This window comes from Mustela putorius, unplaced genomic scaffold (assembly GCF_011764305.1).
Source record: "Mustela putorius furo isolate JIRA1106 unplaced genomic scaffold, ASM1176430v1.1 tig00000585_pilon_pilon_pilon, whole genome shotgun sequence".
In the NCBI taxonomy this organism is placed as follows: Eukaryota; Metazoa; Chordata; class Mammalia; order Carnivora; family Mustelidae; genus Mustela; species Mustela putorius.
The window spans coordinates 8,464,183-8,483,041 of record NW_025421424.1 but is presented as its reverse complement, the minus strand read 5'-3'; the positions used below and the strand labels follow the sequence as shown (position 1 = coordinate 8,483,041).

General features: G+C 40.6%; 1 protein-coding gene across 3 annotated transcripts in view; it reads right to left on the bottom strand.

Annotated features, from left to right (window-relative positions):
- Positions 1–18,859, bottom strand: part of LOC101694577 (monocarboxylate transporter 1) — a 54,630-nt gene that overhangs the window by 28,590 nt on the left and 7,181 nt on the right. The window contains exon 1 of one of the 3 annotated variants that reach the window (XM_045081888.1): positions 18,483–18,697. The exons of the other annotated variants lie outside the window; for them this stretch is intronic. The gene's annotated coding sequence lies outside the window, so the exon portion shown is untranslated. Of the gene's footprint in view, positions 1–18,482; positions 18,698–18,859 lie in introns of those variants that run through there. 3 annotated transcript variants of the gene reach the window in all.

Sequence of the window (18,859 nt, the reverse complement as noted above, 5' to 3'; positions counted from 1 at the left end):
TTAATGTTAGTATTTTATTTCTCTCTTCTCCCTGTACCAGTGCAATTTCTTTCAAAGGTAAGTAATCTACTTGTAGACTTACAGAATAGATAATACTGATATATATTAATATGCATTTTAAATTGAGAATAAGAATTTTTAAAATAAGGAAAAGAGAAACTTCTACTTACTTTTAAAGTCTGATTTGCAAACTATAAGCATAATCAAACTAATTCCAATAAAAAGATCTCAACCTTTGGGGCACCTGGGTGGCTCAGTTGATTAAGCGTCTGCCTTCAACCCCGGTCAAGATCCCAGGGTCCTAGGATAGAGCGCCACACCGGGCTCCCTGCTCATTGGGGAGCCTTGCTTCTTCCTCCCTTTGCCTCCCCCCTATTCAGGTTCTTTCTCACTTGCTCTGAACGTGTGCTCTCTTTCCTTCTCTCAAATAAATAATCTTAAAAGACTCTCCCATTAATAATTTATTATAAAACTCAAGATTACACAAAAAATTGTGAAATTGTTAAAATTTTTATTATAAAAAGAATTTTTTTTAATATGGAAAACTTTTTTTTTTAAAGATTTTATTTATTCATTTGAGAGACAGAGAGCATGAGCAGGGGGAGGGGCAGTGGAGAGGGAGAAGTAGGCTTCCTGCCAAGCAAAAAGCCCAATGTAGGGCTCCGATCTAAATCTAAAAATCTAAATGTGAGACCTGAAACCATAAAAATCTTAGGAGACAAAACAGGCAGTAACTTCTTTGACATCGGTCATAACAACTTCTTTCCAGATATGTCTCCTGACGTAAGGGAAACAAAAGCAAAAATAAATTATTGGGACAACATCAAAATAAAAAGCTTCTGCGTAGTGAAAAGAAACAATCAACAAAACTGAAAGGCAACCTACAGAATGGGTAAAGATATCTGCAAAAGACATATCCAATTAAGGGATAGTATCCAAAATCTATAAAGAACTTAAAAAACTTAAAACTGCAAAACCAAATAATCCAATTAAAAATAAGCAGAAGAGGGCGCCTGGGTGGCTCACTGGGTTAAGCCTCTGCCTTCGGCTCAGGTCATGATCTCAGGGTCCTGGGATTGAGTCCCGCATCAGGCTCTCTGCTCAGCAGGGAGCCTGCTTCCTCCTCTCTCTCTGCCTGCCTCTCTGCCTACTTGTGATCTCTCTCTCTGTCAAATAAATAAATAAAATATTAAAAAAAAAACAGAGACAGAGAGACAAATCAAGAAACAATTAGAATAAACTGTTGGTTACTGGGGGGGGGTTGGAGGAGAATAGGTGAAACAGGTTATGGGGAATGAGGAGTGTACTTGTAAGTAGAGTGATGTATGGAAGTGCTGAATTATTATACTGTACACTTGTAACTAATAAAACACTGTTATGTTAACTACATTAAAATAAAAATTTGAAATCTTTTTTTAAAAAAGATTTTACTTATTTATTTCAGAGAGAGGGAGAGAGAAGGCCTGGGAGCCAAGGGAGGGGCAAAGGGAAAGGGAGAGGCAGAGTATCTCAAGCAGACTTCTGAAGAGCTTGATCTCAGGACCCTGAGACCATTACCCGAGCTGAAAGCAAAAGTTAGCTGCTTGCTTAACTGACTGAGCCACCCAGGTGCTTCCAGAAGGACTAGCCTCAGAGTAGCAGATTAATTCTTTATTCTTGTATATAACAATTTCCTAAGTGCCATACTGAATTCCTTGGGCAATTCATCCTTCCTTTCTACTACCCAAGCACAAACTGTGGTGTAACTTTCTTTATGGGATGCCTGAGTGGCTCAGTCATTAAGCATCTGCCTTCGGCTCAAGTCATGATCTCAGGTTCCTGGGATCAAGCCCAGCATCAGGCTCCCTGCTCTGGCGGGAAGCCTGCTTCTTTCTCTCCCACTCCCCCTGCTTGTGTTCCTTCTCTCGCAGTGTATCTCTGTTAATAAATAAAATCTTTTAACAAATAAATAAATAAATAAACAAACACTGCAATCCCAAAGAACAAGGGTTAGTTCTATTCATGCCAATAAAGGGGCATACCTTGTTAATAATAAAGATTATTACAAAAGCAGGATTTTAGCATTATGAGATCCAAAGAGGATCAATTACCTATGTCCTAAATTTCATAAATGTTTTTGCAATTCAGATTTTTAAGCTTAAACACAATAGGACTATATAATCATTTAAAAAAATTTATATCAGGTTATACACCAAACTTTGCTGCCATTCATTTAATAAAATTTTGAGTGCTTGGAGCGAAAGCAGTAAATAAACAGACATGGTCCCTGCCCTCAAAGGGTCTAGATTCAGGGAAGAAAGAAAGAAAAAAGAGGTAAAGCATTTGCAACTTTATATTGGTTGCAGGTTGTGAAGGGTAGATAATCATCTTCTGGTTTCCATATACCTGTGTTGTTTGATTTGTTCCAACACACCTTATTCATGATAAAAAAAAAAAACCCACAAAGTAGCAAAGTAATAAAAGATACAAGTTATACATATTCATTACTGAGAAATTAAAAGATATACCTATATAAATAGAAAATGAAGTCGGCCTGGGGACACCTGGGTGGCTTAGTCTGTTAAGCAGCTGACTCTTGGTTTCAGCTCAGGTCATGATCTCAGGGACCAAACTCTGTGTTCAGTGGGGAGTCCTTTGAGGATATGAGTGCCCGCTCTCCCTCCCTCCTTTCTCCCCTCTCACCCAATTGCATGCTCTCTTTCTCAAATAAATAAATCAATCTTTAAATGAAGATTCTTGCCTGTCATTCTATCATCCTCATATCACTTATTCACATTCTGATGAAAATTCTCTTAAACTTCTTTTTAGGATAGTGATGCACAAGCATATATGTAATATAAACATGGGCTTATATTTCATGCTGCTTTTTTTATAGCCTGCTTTTTCCATTTAGTATTAGAAATATTTTTCGGGATGTGTCCAGATCTACAGTATTATTTCTCAACAGTGTGGCTTTCTACTTTGGGAAGTTTAAGGTTTAAGACAGACAATAATAGACATCTTCATTTTTTTCTACATTTAAAGTTCATGGATTATATAACATTAGCTGAATTAAAAAACAGGTAACTCTTCAATATCACAGATCTGTGCATTACTTAGGGCTCAGAATTAATTAAGATTTCTGGGCCAAAGTTGGACACCTAGTCAAATCAAGTAGCCAACTCATTTTTACTTTTTACTGCAAACCCCTAACTTAAGAGAACTTTCCCACTTCACTATGGTTAGCCACCTAGGCTACCCCTAAAAGTTACACCAAAAAGAAATTATTGTATATTTGTAATATTAGAAAATAACAGTATAATGGTGTGCCTGGATGGCTCAGTTGTTAAGGGTCTGCCTTGAACTCTAGTCCTGATGCCAGGATCCTGCCCTGCCTCGGGCTCCCTGCTCAGTCTCGGGCTCCCTCTCCCACCCTCCCTGCTTGTATTCCCTCCCTCGTTCTCTGTCAAATAAATAAATAAAATCTTAAAAAAAAGAAAGAAAGAAAGAACAGTATAATAAACTAAGACAAAACCCATGAAATCAAATTAGTTTAGTTCTCTTTAATAGCGAGGCTTACTTGGGGGGGTAAGGAGGTAGATGAGGATGTCCAGAAATGAGAAAGTAACTTCTATGGCTATTTCAAAGCTTTAAGTGAAGTTAGTAGAACCATCAGTCACGATTTAAATTAATACTTAAAAGTTTCCTTTCCCTTCATACTGTTGTATTATTAGCACTTGTCACACTTATTAGCAAAGACTGAGGCTTTTTTAATCTCATAAACTAGAGAGGAAAGAAGAAAAGGGAAAAAGAAGAGATATTCTGGTAATGCTACTATGTAAGAGTTGGAAGTAGAGGAGGGAAAGGTAAGGGACTTTTTTTTTTTAATTTTAAAGATTTTATTTATTTATTTGACAGAGAGAGAGAGAGACAGACAGAGACACATGCCGAGAGAGGGAACACAAACACAGAGAGTGGAAGACCCTGGGATCATGACCTGAGCAGAAAGCAGACACTTAAGGACTGAGCCACCCAAGCACCTGGTAAGGGACTTTTGAAGTATGTATTTAGAATTCATGATGCATTCACACTTCAGCTAATCTCAGTTGTGAATGAGCAAAGGGAAGAGAAAGTCTACTCCATGATTCTCCAGGAAGAAAAAGACAATTCAAGAGGCAGCACTGCTTTAAAGACCGTTAACAGAAACAAAGACAAAAAGAGTACAGTTTTGGGACGCCTGGGTGGCTCAGTTGGTTGGACGACTGCCTTCGGCTCAGGTCATGATCCTGGAGTCCCGGGATCGAGTCCCACATCGGACTCCCAGCTCCACGGGGAGTCTGCTTCTCTCTCTGACCTTCTCCTCGTTAATGCTCTCTCTCACTGTCTCTCTCTCAAGTAAATAAATAAAATCTTAAAAAAAAAAAAAAAAGAGTACAGTTTTATGCCAAATTCACATGTTGATGTGATAAAAACATTTAGTAATTTATAAAAATGAAATCCTCACTTACTGACAATTTCCAGAATTCTAATTTTATCTAATACTAAAAATCTACTCTAGCCCACCAATATCTTTACTGTTTTTCTGAATACATCACGTCACATGGAGTTAACTTCCTCCATGACATCTTAGGTAGCATTCTGAAAACTCTAACATACTAAACTGTATGTCTATTTCTTTCTTTTTGAGTAACTATTTCCCTAATTAGTTTAGGTGTGTACTTTTAGATCATGAATTAAGGACAGAGGCTATTACTACTTTTAAAAATTTAACTTCCACCTCCAAAAGTCAGCATTAGATGAACTTCAAGGAATTTGATCTCCCCAGTTTTTGAGAAGCAGAGAAAAACATGCAACCAGGCAAAACCTTCCAGGAATACGAAGTCATGCTTTCTGGACCTAGTTAGTGCCCTATATAGTCAAAGAGGCAGAAAAGCTTTTTTGTTTTTATTTTTTATTTTATTTTTTTTAAGAAGAGTATGGGCATGAGAGTAGGGGAGAGGGAGAGAGAAATCTTAAAGGCTTGATCTCACGACTCTGAGATCATGACCTAAGCCAAAATCAGGAGTTGGACATTTGACTGACTGAGCCACCCAGGATCCCCTTGTTTGTTTCTAAATAACGAAAAAAAAATTACTGAAGACAACTTCTGGCATCTAAAATCTAATTTAATCAGCCTCACTTGCAAAGTTAGTACTACACCAGCAGATCATGCCTTCTGTAATGCTTCATTTTTGCCTGTTTCTCACAGACTGAAAAACTGGCTAATGTCCATGTTTTGGCCAAGTCCTGTTCCCTTTCACATGCTAATTTATTTATTGCTTGGACAAGAGTTTCCAAATATAAACCCATTTCACATTTTATAAAATAAAGAATTTGAGTAGTAGTAGAGCATGGGAAGTTGGGAAGCTTTATCCTTCAATGGCAGGTTCTGCTTGGCACAATTTCAAGTTATATTCTGGAATACCTGTGTATGTTCTGGTTTTCTTCAGCAACCCAAAAATATGTTCATCAAATCAAGATCTAAATGGGTCATTTCAATTTATTAATATAAGACCTGTCTTGCTCAAGAATCTAAAAAAACGTACTGGTCAGATTTCTTTTAAAATTTATTTATTTATTTATTTTATTTGACAGGCAGAGATCACGAGTAGGCCCAGAGGCAAGCAGAGGGGAGCGGGAGTAGGCTCCCCGGTGAGCAGAGAGCCTAATGGGATGCCTGGCTCTATCCCAGGACCCTGAGATCATGACCTGAGCCCAAGGCAGAGGCTTAACCCACCGAGCCCACCCAGGCACCCCTGTACTGGTTAGATTAAAATTACAAACATATGTACTGTTAGGGTTGTGTCATTTATTACTTTGAATATACATGTGTATTTGAATATAGTAGGTGGTATTTCTACTAGAATCTTACTTCATTTCCAGGATTCTGAACCCAAACGGGGAGCATAAGTGGATTACAATTCATTAAAAGATAAAGAAATCTTTTCTTTTTCTTGCAAAAGGCTGAGTTCACTGACAAATAATTAACATTATACTTACTTTCACATAAACATAGCTTAAGTTTTGAGGACCAGAGACAACGTAGTAATATGCTAACATTTCATTTCCAAGCTTTATTCTCGTTTTAAATGTTCTCAAACCATATTTTCCTTCATCCCTTTCTAGTAACTTCTTGTACACATGGTAATTCTTTTGTTGTTGTTGTTTTTTTAAGATTTTATTTATTTATTTGACACAAAGAGAAATCACAACTAGGCAGACAGGCAGGCAGAGAGAGAGGGGGAAGCAACCTCCCTGCTGAGCAGAAAGCCTCATGCTGGGACTTGATCCCAGGACCCTGAGATCATGACCTGAGCCAAGGCAGAGGCTTAACCCACTGAGCCACTCAGGTGCCCCACACATGGTAATTCTTTCTTTCTTTTTTTTTTTTAAGATTTTATTTATTTATTTGACAGACAGAGATCACAAGGAGGCAGACAGGCAGAGAGAGAGGAGGAAGCAGGCTCCCTGCCGAGCAGAGAGCCCGACTCGGGGCTCCTGGGATCACGACCTGAGCCGAAGGCAGAGGCCTTAACCCACTGAGCCACCCAGGCGCCCCACACATGGTAATTCTTTAATAAACATCCCTTCAATGAATCTGAACTTCATTATTATGCTACCTTTGACCCTATCTCAAAAAACTAAGTTGTTTTGTTTTCTTGTTTTATCAGTAACAGACAAACCACAGTAGAGTATTAAAGTTGAGTACTGTCTAGAGTCAAATCATTACCCACCATTCTTCAATGTATATCTGAGATGTTTTTTTGTTTTTTGTTTTAAGATTTTATTTATTTATTCCCAGAGAGAGAGAGTGAGCACAGGCAGACAGGCAGCACAGGCAGGCAGAGAGGCGGCAGAGGGAGAAGCAGGCTTTCCGCCGAGCAAGGAGCCTGATGTAGAACTAGATCCCAGGACACTGGGATCATGACCCAAGCCAAAGGCAGCCGCTTAACCAACTGAGCCACCCAGGTGTCCCTATCTGAGAAGTTTTTAAAATTTAATTTTATTTAAAGTCAATTAATTAACATATAGGATATTATCAATTTCATAGGTAGAGTTCAGTAATTCATTAGTTTTATGTAACACCCAGCGCTCATTACATCACATGCCCTCCTTAATGCCCATCACCTTGTTACCCCATCCTACCTTCCCCTCCAACAACCCTCAGTTTCTTTCCTATGGTTAAGAGTCTTCTGGGTGCCTGGGTGGGTGGCTCAGTTCTTAATCTCCCTTCAGCTCAGGTCATGATCCCAGGGTCCAGGGATCAAGGCCTGCATAGGGCTCCCTGCTCAGCAGGGAGCCTGCTTCTCCCTCTCACACTCCCCTTGCTTACATTCCCTCTCTTGCTGTTATTTTTCCCTCCCTTCCTCTATGCTCTTCTGTTTTCTTAAATTCCACATAAATGAAATTATATGGTATTTGTTTTTCTCAGACTGACTTATTTCCCTTAGCATAACACCCTCTAGTTCCATCCATGTCACTGCAAGATATCTTTTATTTTGATGGCTGAATAATTAATATTCCCTTTGTGTATACATATCATATTTTCTTTAACCGCTCATCTGTCCATGGACATCTGGGCTCTTTCCATAGTTTGGCTATTGCGAACATGGAAAACTTTTAGTAGATATTCATAGCTGCTAAAGATGTAGCAAAAATAAGTCCGCATTATTACCTCAAAATATACTAGGTTAAACTTAAATATGGGATGCCTGGCTGGCTCAGTTGGTTAAGCATCTGCCTTCAGCTCAGGCTGCGATCCCAGTCCTGGAATTGAGTCCCACATTGGGCTCCTTGCTCTCCCTCTGCCTGCCACTCCCCTGCCTGTCTTTCTCTCAGACAAATATATAAAATCTTTAAAAAACAAAAACAACCAGGGCGCCTAGGTGGCTCAGCTGGTTGGGCAACTGCCTTTCCATTCAGGTCATGATCCTGGAGTTCCAGGATCGAGTCCCACACTGCACTCCCTGCTCAGCAGGAAGTCTGCTTCTCCCTCCTACCTTCCCCCTCATGCACGCTCTCTCTCTCTCAAATAAATAAATAAAATCTTAAAAAAAAAAAAAAAACTTAAATAGCTGCCTTAATTGCTGACAAGACTATATTGTCTTTTAAAATAATTATCAGTTCCTTTATTAGAAATATTCAATTTTCAAAGGAGTGTTTTTATTTTCCTGGGAACTGTAGTTATCGTTAAACCATCTGTTTTCCCTCTACTAACTTCTCAAGTAGTATTCTAGATGGCAGCAAATACAAACATCATTACACAGTCACAATAGAAAGGACGTGTCTTGGGCACCTTAGTTGGCTCAGCTGATTAAGTGTCTGCCTTCAGCTCAGGTTATGATACCAGATGCTGGGGTCAAGTCCCACATCAGGCTCCCTGCTCCTCCCTCTCCCTCTGTCCCTCCCCTCCATTCAGCTTGCGCTCTCTCACACACTCCCTCTCTCTCAAAATAAATAAATAAAATCTTAAAAAAAAAAAAAGAAAGAAAGAAAACGAGAAGATTTGTCTTTCTTTCTTTCATTTTTATTTAAGTAATCTCTACACCCAACATGGGGCTCAAATTCACCCATGACTCACATACTCTTCTCAATGAGCCAGTCAGGCACCCCAAGGATATGTATTTCTAATCTCCAGAGCAGGTACTTCAAACCTGAATTCCACTAACTCCATTAAGGATTCGTTCAGCTGAGCAAAATAAAAGCCTGCATCTAATAGAGTGAACTGATAAAGATAACATTGGAAGCAATGTGAAGTATTTTGCTGATTATATCCAAAAGAGGGTAAGAAAGTCCTCCAAGTCAATAAAGACACCATCTGGGGCACCTGGGTGGCTCAGTAGGTTAAGCCACTGCCTTTGGCTCAGGTCATGATCTCAGGGTCCTGGGATTGAGCCCTGCATTGGGCTCTCTGCTCAGCAGGGAGCCTGCTTCCTCCTCTCTCTCTGCCTGCCTGTGATCTCTCTCTGTCAAAAATAAATAAAATCTTTAAAAAAAATAAAATAAAAAAAATAAAGACACCATCTATTTCATTTAACTTATGGCATTTAAGAGAATTTGGGGGGCACATGGTTAGCTTAGTCAGGGGAGTGTATAACTCTCGATCTTAAACTTGTGAGTTCAAGTCTAGAGCTTACTTTTGAAAGTTTTTAAAAATAAAAAAAAAAACACAGAATTTTGGAAACCATAATTTTAAGTTATATAAACATATACTTCCTGAATACAAAGGAAAACTATTCTGCCAAAATTTATAGAATCATCTTACTAGCCCTTAAAATACACAAACATTTTGTTCCCTATCATTTGTGTGGTCAAAATTTATGATTTAGTACACAACAGTCAATGGCCAAACAATTTACATAAACCTGTGATATCATGATTTATATGCTATATTCCATCACAGCTTCTGACTAACCATTCCTATATCAGAAAAGACATATAAAAGAGTTAGGAGGAGTTAGGAGCAGAGGTTCTTAGCCTCTTTGGTGCCACAGATTCCTTTGACAATTCGGTAAAACCTGTCATTATTCTTGTCAGAATGATGTTTTTAAATGCATAAAATACAAACATACAATTGTCAAAATATATTTTTAATTGACATGTGCTTTTAAAAATAACAAGTTAGATAAGATCTAGTAGTTGGTCTAATAATCACAGTAACTTTAAAGTAATGATGAGTTTAAACAATTTCAAGTTGGCTGCAACCACTTATCATATGAAAATGATGACAAAGTCACAGATGCTGCAAAACTACTCATTGCTTGTTGCCTACATTCATAGCGGGAATAACTAGATTTTATGTAGAAATTAATGAGAAGATGTAACTTTTTTTCTTCAGCAAGTTCAGAGACCCCCTGCATTCCATTGACCATGGAAGACCAATCTGCAGATCCAGATTAAAAACCGCTGATAGGGGAAGAGAAGAGAGAGTTAATAAAGTAAAACCTCTGAGTCTCAAAACTATATAAGGCAACTCTGAAAAGCCCTGTTAGAAGTACAGTTATCATGATGAACACTGAGTAATGTACAGAATTGTTCAATCACTATATTGTATATCTGAAACTCATAACACTGTTAAATGTATTAGATTTAAAATAAAAACTTTAAAAAAAAGCCCTGTTGCTATCCAACACAGTTTAACACACTAGAGCAGTATTTTCAAGCTTTCATTCACTCAGTAATTTTGGTGATTTACACAGTAAGAGCAAAATCAAAGGGGAGAGATATTTTTCAACAAATGATCAAATATGTAGCTTACAATGCTTGTACATTTTGAGAAACTTCTCCTTTATATGAAGGCTAAGTCACTGTAATCACATCAGATTAGATTTAACAATACTATCAGCTGTGATTAGTACCATAGTAGTAGTAAGGAAAACCAACAGAGCTGGACCCTGCTTCTTCTGCCTAAGTCGTCAGTTATACTCCTCAACAGCTTAGCCCCTGAGCCAGTCTCCCTTTTGGTAGATGTGAACTCCTGCTGTCACTGTGTGCACTGTGACCCCAGAAGAGAAAGCATCATTTCCTTAAGATCAGTATTGCTGGGGGGAACCTGGGTGGCTCAGGGGGTTAAAACCTCTGCCTTTGGCTCAGGTCATGATCTCAGGGTCCTGGGATGGAGCCCCTCAAGCCCCTCAAGCCCCGCAAGCCCCACATAGCATCGGGCTCTCTGCTCAACAGGGAGCCTGCTCCCGCCCCCCAACACCCCCAGTCAAATAAATAAGTAAAATCTTAAAAAACAAAACAAAAAAAAAAAAAACATCATTGCTGTTTCATTACTTCCTTATAGGAAACACAAGGGCTCAAACATCTCAACTATACTAAACTTGGCATATAGATCATTATAAAATGGATCCTATGACCGGGCAAAGAGAAAAAAAAAATTACAGGGAAAAAAGCATGGAGAAAAATTTCAGTTTGTCAGTGCAAGTTAAAGGAAGAATAACATACAACTCAGAAGGGTAACCTGGCAGTCATATACTGAAAACTTTATCCAGACAAGTATTAAATTTGGTAGGCATTAGAAAACCATGAGAAAATTTTGATTATAGAAATGACATGATCAGAACTGGTAGGACATCAGTTATGGTTGAATAATCTTCAAAAAAGCAGGAAAAAACATACAGTGGAAAAAAGAGAGACTCTTTAATAAATGGTGCTGGGAAAATTGGACAGCTATGTATGGAAGAATGAAACTCGACCATTCTCTTACACCATACACAAAGATAAACTCAAAATGGATAAAAGACCTCAACATGAGGCAGGAATCTATCAAAATCCTAGAGATCATAGGCAGTAACCTCTTCAACATTGGCCACAGCAACTTTTTTCAAGACACGTCTCCAAAGGCAAAGGAAACAAAAGCGAAAATGAACTTTTGGGACTTCATCAAGATCAAAAGTTTCTGCACAGCAAAGGAAACAGCCAACAAAACAAAGAGGCAACCCAGAGAATGGGAGAAGATATATGCAAATGGCACTACAGACAAATGGGCTGATATCCAGAATATATAAAGAACTCCTCAAACTCAACCCTCAAAAAACAGATAATCACATCAAAAAATGGGCAGAAGACATGAGCAGACACTTCTTCAAGGAAGACATACAAATGGCTAACAGACACATGAAAAAATGTTCATCATCATTAGCCATCAGGGAGATTCAAATCAAAACCACATTGAGATACCACCTTACACCACTTAGAATGGCCGAAATTAACAAGACAGTAAAAACGGGTGTTGGAGAGGATGTGGAGAAAGGGGAACCCTCTTACACTGTTGGTGGGAATGCAAGTTGGTGCAGCCACTTCGGAAAACAGTGTGGAGATTCCTTAAGAAACTAAAAATAGAGCCACCCTATGACCCTGCAATTGCAAAGATACAGATGTAGTGAGGGGCTATCTGTACCCCAATGTTCATAGCAGCAATGGCCATAGTTGCCAAACCGTGGACAAAACCAAGATGCCCTTCAACAGACGAATGGATAAAGATGTGGTCCATATATACTATGGAGTATTATGCCTCCATCAAAAAGGATGAATACTCGGGGCACCTGGGTGGCTCAGTGGGTTAAAGCCTCTGCCTTCAGCTCAGGTCATGATCTCAGGGCCCTGGGATCAAGCCCCATATCAGGAGCCTGCTTCCCTTCCTCTATCTCTGCCTGCCTTTCTGCCTACTTGTGAACTCTGTCAAATAAATAAATAAAATCTTAAAAAATATTAAAAAAAGAGAGAAGTGAGCTGGGGGAAACTGGAGGGGGAGACAAACCATGAGAGACTGTGGACTCTGAGAAACAAATTAAGGGTTTTGGAGGGGAGAAGGGTGGGCACGGGTGAGTCTGGCGGTGGGTATTAAGGAGAGCATGTACTGCAGAGAGTACTGGGTGTGGTGCATAAACAATGAATTTTGGAATACACACACACACAAATAAAATAAAATTAAATTTTAAAAAAGGAACTGGTAGAACACCATAGAACAGACTGGAGAAGGGGAACGGCAATGATCGGAGGTACAAGGCCACAGCAAAAATCATAGCAGCAGCCAAAACTAGGGAGTAATGATAAAATGAAAAGCGGGGTTGGTGGAGGGAGAGAATGGACACAAGAGATAAGAAGAGAAACTCTGGCACATAGTTGCATTTGGGAGAGCAGGGGGCCCACAAGGGAAGTGTTAAGATGACTCAGAGGTTTTAAGCCTAACTACCTGAAATAATGTAATCAGAAGAAAAGACTAGGTTTGGGGGATGAAGGGAAGTTGAGAACAGGCAGAAATAATGAACCTCAGGTAACATTTTAAGTATGAAATGCCCAAGAGATAACTACAAAAGCAGATCACAGATAAGAGTAATCAATCTCTGTATTTAAGGAATTTTAATTCTATAATCCAGTTACAGCTTGAGATTTAGATTTGGTAGTGATTCTACCAGAAATTCCACAAAAGCTATGGGAACAAATAAACTGAAAGAGCAGAGAAGACCAAAAGAGACCCTATCAATGTAAGAATAGAAATTCTAAATATTCCAAATACTAAAAACCATTTGAAATGCTCATATTGAGTGCTAAAAACATTTTAACAAAATACCGGCTTTTAAAGAGGCTGTATCTTGATACATTTAAATACATTTCTCCAGGGGCACTTGGGTGGCTCAGCGGGGTTAAGCATCTGCCTTAGGCTCAGGTCAGGATCCCTGGGATGGAGTACCACATCCCCAAGTCAGGTTCATGGCTCCGCGGGAAGCCTGCTTTCCCCCCTCCCTCTGCCTGTCACTCACTCAACTTGTGTGCTCTGTCAAATAAGTAAATAAAATCTTTAAAAATACATACATCAGGCCTCCAAAAAAGATAGTGTCTCAATACATATGATATTCTATTAAAACACACAAACTTTGGGGCACCTGGGTGGCTCAGTCATTAACCATCTGCCTTCGGCTCAGGTCAGGATCCCAGGGTACTGGGATGGAGTGCCCCACTGGGTTCCCTGGTAGGCAGGGAGCCTCCTTCTCGCCCTTCCCCTCCCCCTGCTTGTGTTCCCTTCTCTCTCAGTCTCTCTCTCTCTCTCTGTCAAAAAAACAAAAACAAAAACAAAACACACACAAACTTTAACTTGCCCTTACTATTCAAAAACCACTTAGAGGAAGGTAGTTAAAAGGTAACAAACTTCCAATCATAAGTACTAGATATGTTAAGGTAAAACATGACGACTATAATTAACACTATTATATATAGGAAGGTTAAGAGAGTAAATTCTGAGTTCTCTTTGAAAGGAAAAAAATTTTTTTGCTCTTTTTATCTGATGAGCTGATGGATGATAACTAAACTTATTTGTGGCAATCATTTCATAATATGTTAGTCAAGCCATCATGCTATGTATCTTAAACTTATGCAGTAATGTCAATTATATCTCAAAATAAAACTGGGAGAAAAAACCCTATTTTCTATAGAGGTATTCTAGTTAATCAATTAGGAAGGAATGTTAGAGAGGGGTGCTTGGTTGGCTCAGTCGCTTGCCTGCCTTCCCTGACTTCGGCTCTGATCCTGATACCAGAGTCCTGGGATCAGCCCCGCATCAGGCTCCCTGCTCTGCGGGAAGCCTGCCTCTCCTTCTCCCCCTGCTTGTGTTCCCTCTCTCTGTGTCAAATAAATAAAATCTTTAAAAAAATAAATAAATAAAAAGATTTTATTTATCTGAGAGAGAGAAAACAAGCAGGAGGAGCAGCAGGCAGAATGAGAAACAGGCTCTCCACTGAGCAGGGAGCCACATGTAGAACTTAATCCCATAACCCTGGGATGACAACCTGAGTCAAAGGCAGATGTTTAACCGACTGAGCCACCTAGGCATCCCTAAATAAATAAAACCTAAAAAAAAAAAAAAAAAAAAAAAAAGAGGAATATGAGAGAAAGGCCATTTGCAAGCCACTAGTGAAGAAATGGAGCCACACCATTAATTTAGCAGAGTCAGTGATAACCAAAGCCCTCCTGATGGAAATATACATCATCACCTGTGAATTGTATTTGTTCTCTCCTCCACACTGTTCCTACTCTCAGAAATCAAACCTGAACTGATCTAAGCATGCCTGAAGTCTTCAAACTAGCTACTAATTTATAGGAAATACGGGGAAGCCAGGGATACGCTGAACTAAAAACATGTTAAAACTATTCCAGAGGGACATATTCAACAAAATCCAAAATAAGGGAAACCAGGAAAAATAAGCTGGTTCCTTCAGCAAATCAATGAAGAGAAATGACAAAGGGGGAAACTGCAGATTAAAAGATATAGCAACCAAATGTAATGTGTGACTGTGTTTGGATTCCAAATCAAACAAACCAATTACTTAAAAGCAACCTGGAGTGGAGTGGTGCCTGGGTGGCACAGTTGCTTGAACACCCAACTCTTTCTTGGTTTTGGCTCAGGTCACCATATCAGGGTAGTAAGACGGAGTCCGAGTCAGGCTCCATTGTCCACACTCAGCATGAAGTCTGCCTGACTTCTCTCTCTGCCCCCTCTCTACATGGTTTCTTTCTCTCTCTCAAATAAACATTTAGATCTTAAAAAATTAAAAAACAAACAAACAAACAAACAAAAAACCCTAGGGGTACAATGCCTGGCTGGCTCAGTCAATAGAGCATGTGACTCTTGATCTTGGGGTCTTGAGCTCAAGCCCTGTGTTGGGTGTAGCGCTTACTTAAAAAAACACAAACACAGAAACAAAAAACAAGGCCAACTGAGGAAAATTTGAATACTGCCTGGTTATTTGGTTATGTTCATTTTTACATATGAGACAACAGTATGTGGTTATGATTTCCTGGAATCCTATCTTTTAGAGATATACTTAAATATTCATAGACAAATTAATTATCCACATATGATTTGCTTCCGAATAACCCAGCAGGTGTAGGGGAGTAGAAAAGGCTCTCAACTGCGTTTGAAATTTTTTGATAGAAGTTTGTTTAGAGGGGAATAAATAAGAAAAAAAAATCACTATCAATAACACCAACAGAACTACAAAAAGGACAGGAATGGATTTGTTTTATTTCCAAGACTGACAACCCAAGCAGCCCTGGGTTAATCATACAATGTCTTAATTGCCCCCCTGGTTAAATGGAAACAAATCCTATCCAGTAAACCCACAAAATCGTATTTGGTCAAGCTAGAAAGCTTGGAGATACTTTTAACTCTGGCTGCCCTAGTTTCCCACATCTGTGGGTTCCCCCCTCTCATGTCCTCCCACTACTGTCCATCACTGTGGTCTCACACACTCCCAAAAGCCTCCCTCAGCCTGTTTCCCACATTGTATACAGAATGAAGTTCCTAAAAAGCAAAATACGATCCTCAACTCCACTTCAAACCCTTAAACTGCTTTTGATTAGCTACAAGGCAAGAATGCTTCCTTAAATTTTTAAGATAGTCCCTTCCTTAATTCTTTAAAATGACTTATAAGGCTTTCCATTATCTGATATTATCTATCTCTCCAACTTCCATCTCTCCCAAATTTCCCTTCTCCCTCTTATGCTTTAGCTTTGGTAAATTCATGCAGTTTTTCCAACGTACCCTGTACTCTGGAGCTTCAGCATTCATTGCTGGAATGCTTTTTCCACCATCACTTCCTGGCTTAGTTAGCTCCTAACCGTCAAGTCTAAAAAGTTAAGTAGCATTTCCTCACAGAAGCCTACCCAGATTGCTTCTATACTAGGTTGGGTGTCTTCGCATAAGTATAGAATACACCATTTCGTTCCCCAGGAATCTGTACTTTCTCTATCATAACACTCAGTATTTCTTTATAAAGAGTAGTTGTAGTAACCACTGTTACCAGTCTATCTGCTCTTCAGTTAAACTACAAACTCCAGGAGAAACAGGGCCAGAACCTGTTTATTGCTGAAACCTAAGTCTCTTAGTGCCTCGCAGCTAATAACAAATTGCTGAATACATAAATACCCACAACTCTCTAGTCTGTTTTTCTCACATCCAAGTTCCATCTTCATCTGCTCAAAAACAGACTGACCATATAGGCATTTACAAGGACCTAAATCCTACATAGGGATGCATTATAAAGTGGACTGAAAACACAATGGGAATGAAGGACATAAATTGGGCAAAAGCTACTCCAATATCTATTTTTAGTATAAAATAATTTACATCCATGTTAACAATTTTACAGAAAGCTCAAGAGTGCCGATCTGATTAACAGGAGTCAAAAGACATTAATTCCCACACAAACAACAAGTTTTCATCTAAGATGTTAAGTCACTTAATTTCTCCAATTTCAATTTCCTAATCTGTAAAATAAGGGAATCTGACTAGCGAGTCATTAAGATCTTTTCCAGGATTAATGTTATTTATATGCATTAATATTTAGAAGACAAAAAGACATGTAAAACTATTCAAACACTATCAAATGGTTTCATCCTATGACCTTTTTATCCTTTTTAAAAAATCTGTTTAGGGATGTTATAGCCTATTATGTTAAGCTTACAACCAAACCTTTAAATCTATTCAGCTATAAAAATCTCACAAAATCTCTCCAGACCATTGACTTACATATTTAATAAGAGAAACTGCAATACGATTAAAAAACAGCATTTATCTAAACTCTAAATTACTCAAGTATGTTAAATTCTGAAATAAAACTTACCCATTACCTGTATTAAAGCCTAGATATCTTGAATTCCTGATATTTCCTATGGCAATTTTAAGGCAAAGTTGTACTTCACAGCATAAGACTTGGACTTATGGGCTCTACTTAACGCCATACTAAAAAGCTGAAGATACGCAGTCTCTAATTCACTCACAGTTCTGGTAAACGACACTGACATTGTTTATTAATGCCTAATTCCTAGTCATACTCTTCCAAACTTGCACACAATACTGAGTTCACCCTATCACGACATTCCACTAGTTACTAAGCCCACATTTGTTTTATCAGGGCACTGATACGTGCGCATTTTATTTCGAAACCGGAATAACTTTTAGGAAATAATAAAAAACATTTCAAAACTAGCTATGGTAAAGAGTAGCTCTGTAAACATTCTACTGCTATCAGTAGGCGTCTAGCTCGTAAGCAAATGGTGCAAACCGGCTCAAGCAGAAATCCGTTTGTTTCTTGGTTGAAAATAATTACAAAGTGGTTTCGGTCAGTGCTCGTCACACCAAGTAAGTCGTGACAAAGAAATGAAATGCTAAAATGCACGTGGAAGAAAAGGATGTACTTGGAACAAAACGCGTGCATCTGACCAAGTGTAACGCTATCCTTCAGATCCCTCCCAACAGGGCCGCCTTCAAGACCAGGAGCGCGAGGGCGCTCCAGTCGAGATTCTGCAGCCACAGGTTGAATGACAAAGAGTCCCCGTCAGCACCAGTCCCCGCGTCGGCCAGCTGCACTATTCCCTCCGCAAAGTCCACGCGAACCCTGCAGTCACGTCTTGGCTGCGGGGACTGCGGCTCCCCAAACCACCCCCGCAAGTCACCAGGTGGGGCAAGGATTGGCTGGCCGAGGTTGGGGCGGGCATGCCACGAGTCCAAAATAACTCCCGCCCCGCGTCCCTTCCCTCCGAGCAGAACGCGGCCAGGAGAGCGGGGAGGCACCACGTGAGCCAGCCCCACGTCGTCCCTTTTCCAAATCAAAAGCATCTCTTGAGGAGACTCCTGAACGCTAGGGGAAAAGCTACTTCCCCAAGGTCACCGGCATCCAAACCCAACTCCCCGGCCAGGCCGGTGGCCCGCACCTGACTACGGGGCCGCAGCCCCTCCGGGCGAGGGAAGGCGCTGTCCCCATCGCCTCAAGGTCTCCTTCCCCAACGCCGCGTTCCGGTGCTACGCGGCTGCCCGCGGCCACGATGCCCCTGCCGGGCCGCCTCCCTCCCCCGAGACCCAGGTCTGCGACCCAGTCCCGAGGCCCCCTCCCACCCTCCAGGGCGGCAGAGGCACCGCGGGGTCCGCGCCCAGCGCCGCCGCGGGCCGTTACCCAACTAACCGTTATGCGCGGTTCGCGCCGCCAAGCGTGTACGTGACACGGCTGGAGTCCCGCAGGGCCCAGGGTTCAGGTCGCGTCCTTCGCCAGCTACCTCGTTCGCTCGCTCGGGCACCCACGCGGCCGGCAGGTCACGTCGCAGCTCGCCAGCACTTTGTCGGGCCGGGCCCGCGGGGCTGCCTTATAATCCGCCGGGGCCCGAGCATGCGCACAGGGGGCGGAGTCGGCCCTCCCGGCCGCCGCCCCCTCCCCCCCCCCATACATACGCCCGAACAGCGACTCGCGCCTCCACACGCTCTCAGGCGCGCGCGCCCGCCCGTCCTCTGGCGCGCGCCGGCGCCCCCTCCCCGCCACGTGACCGGCGGCCTGGCAGGACCCGC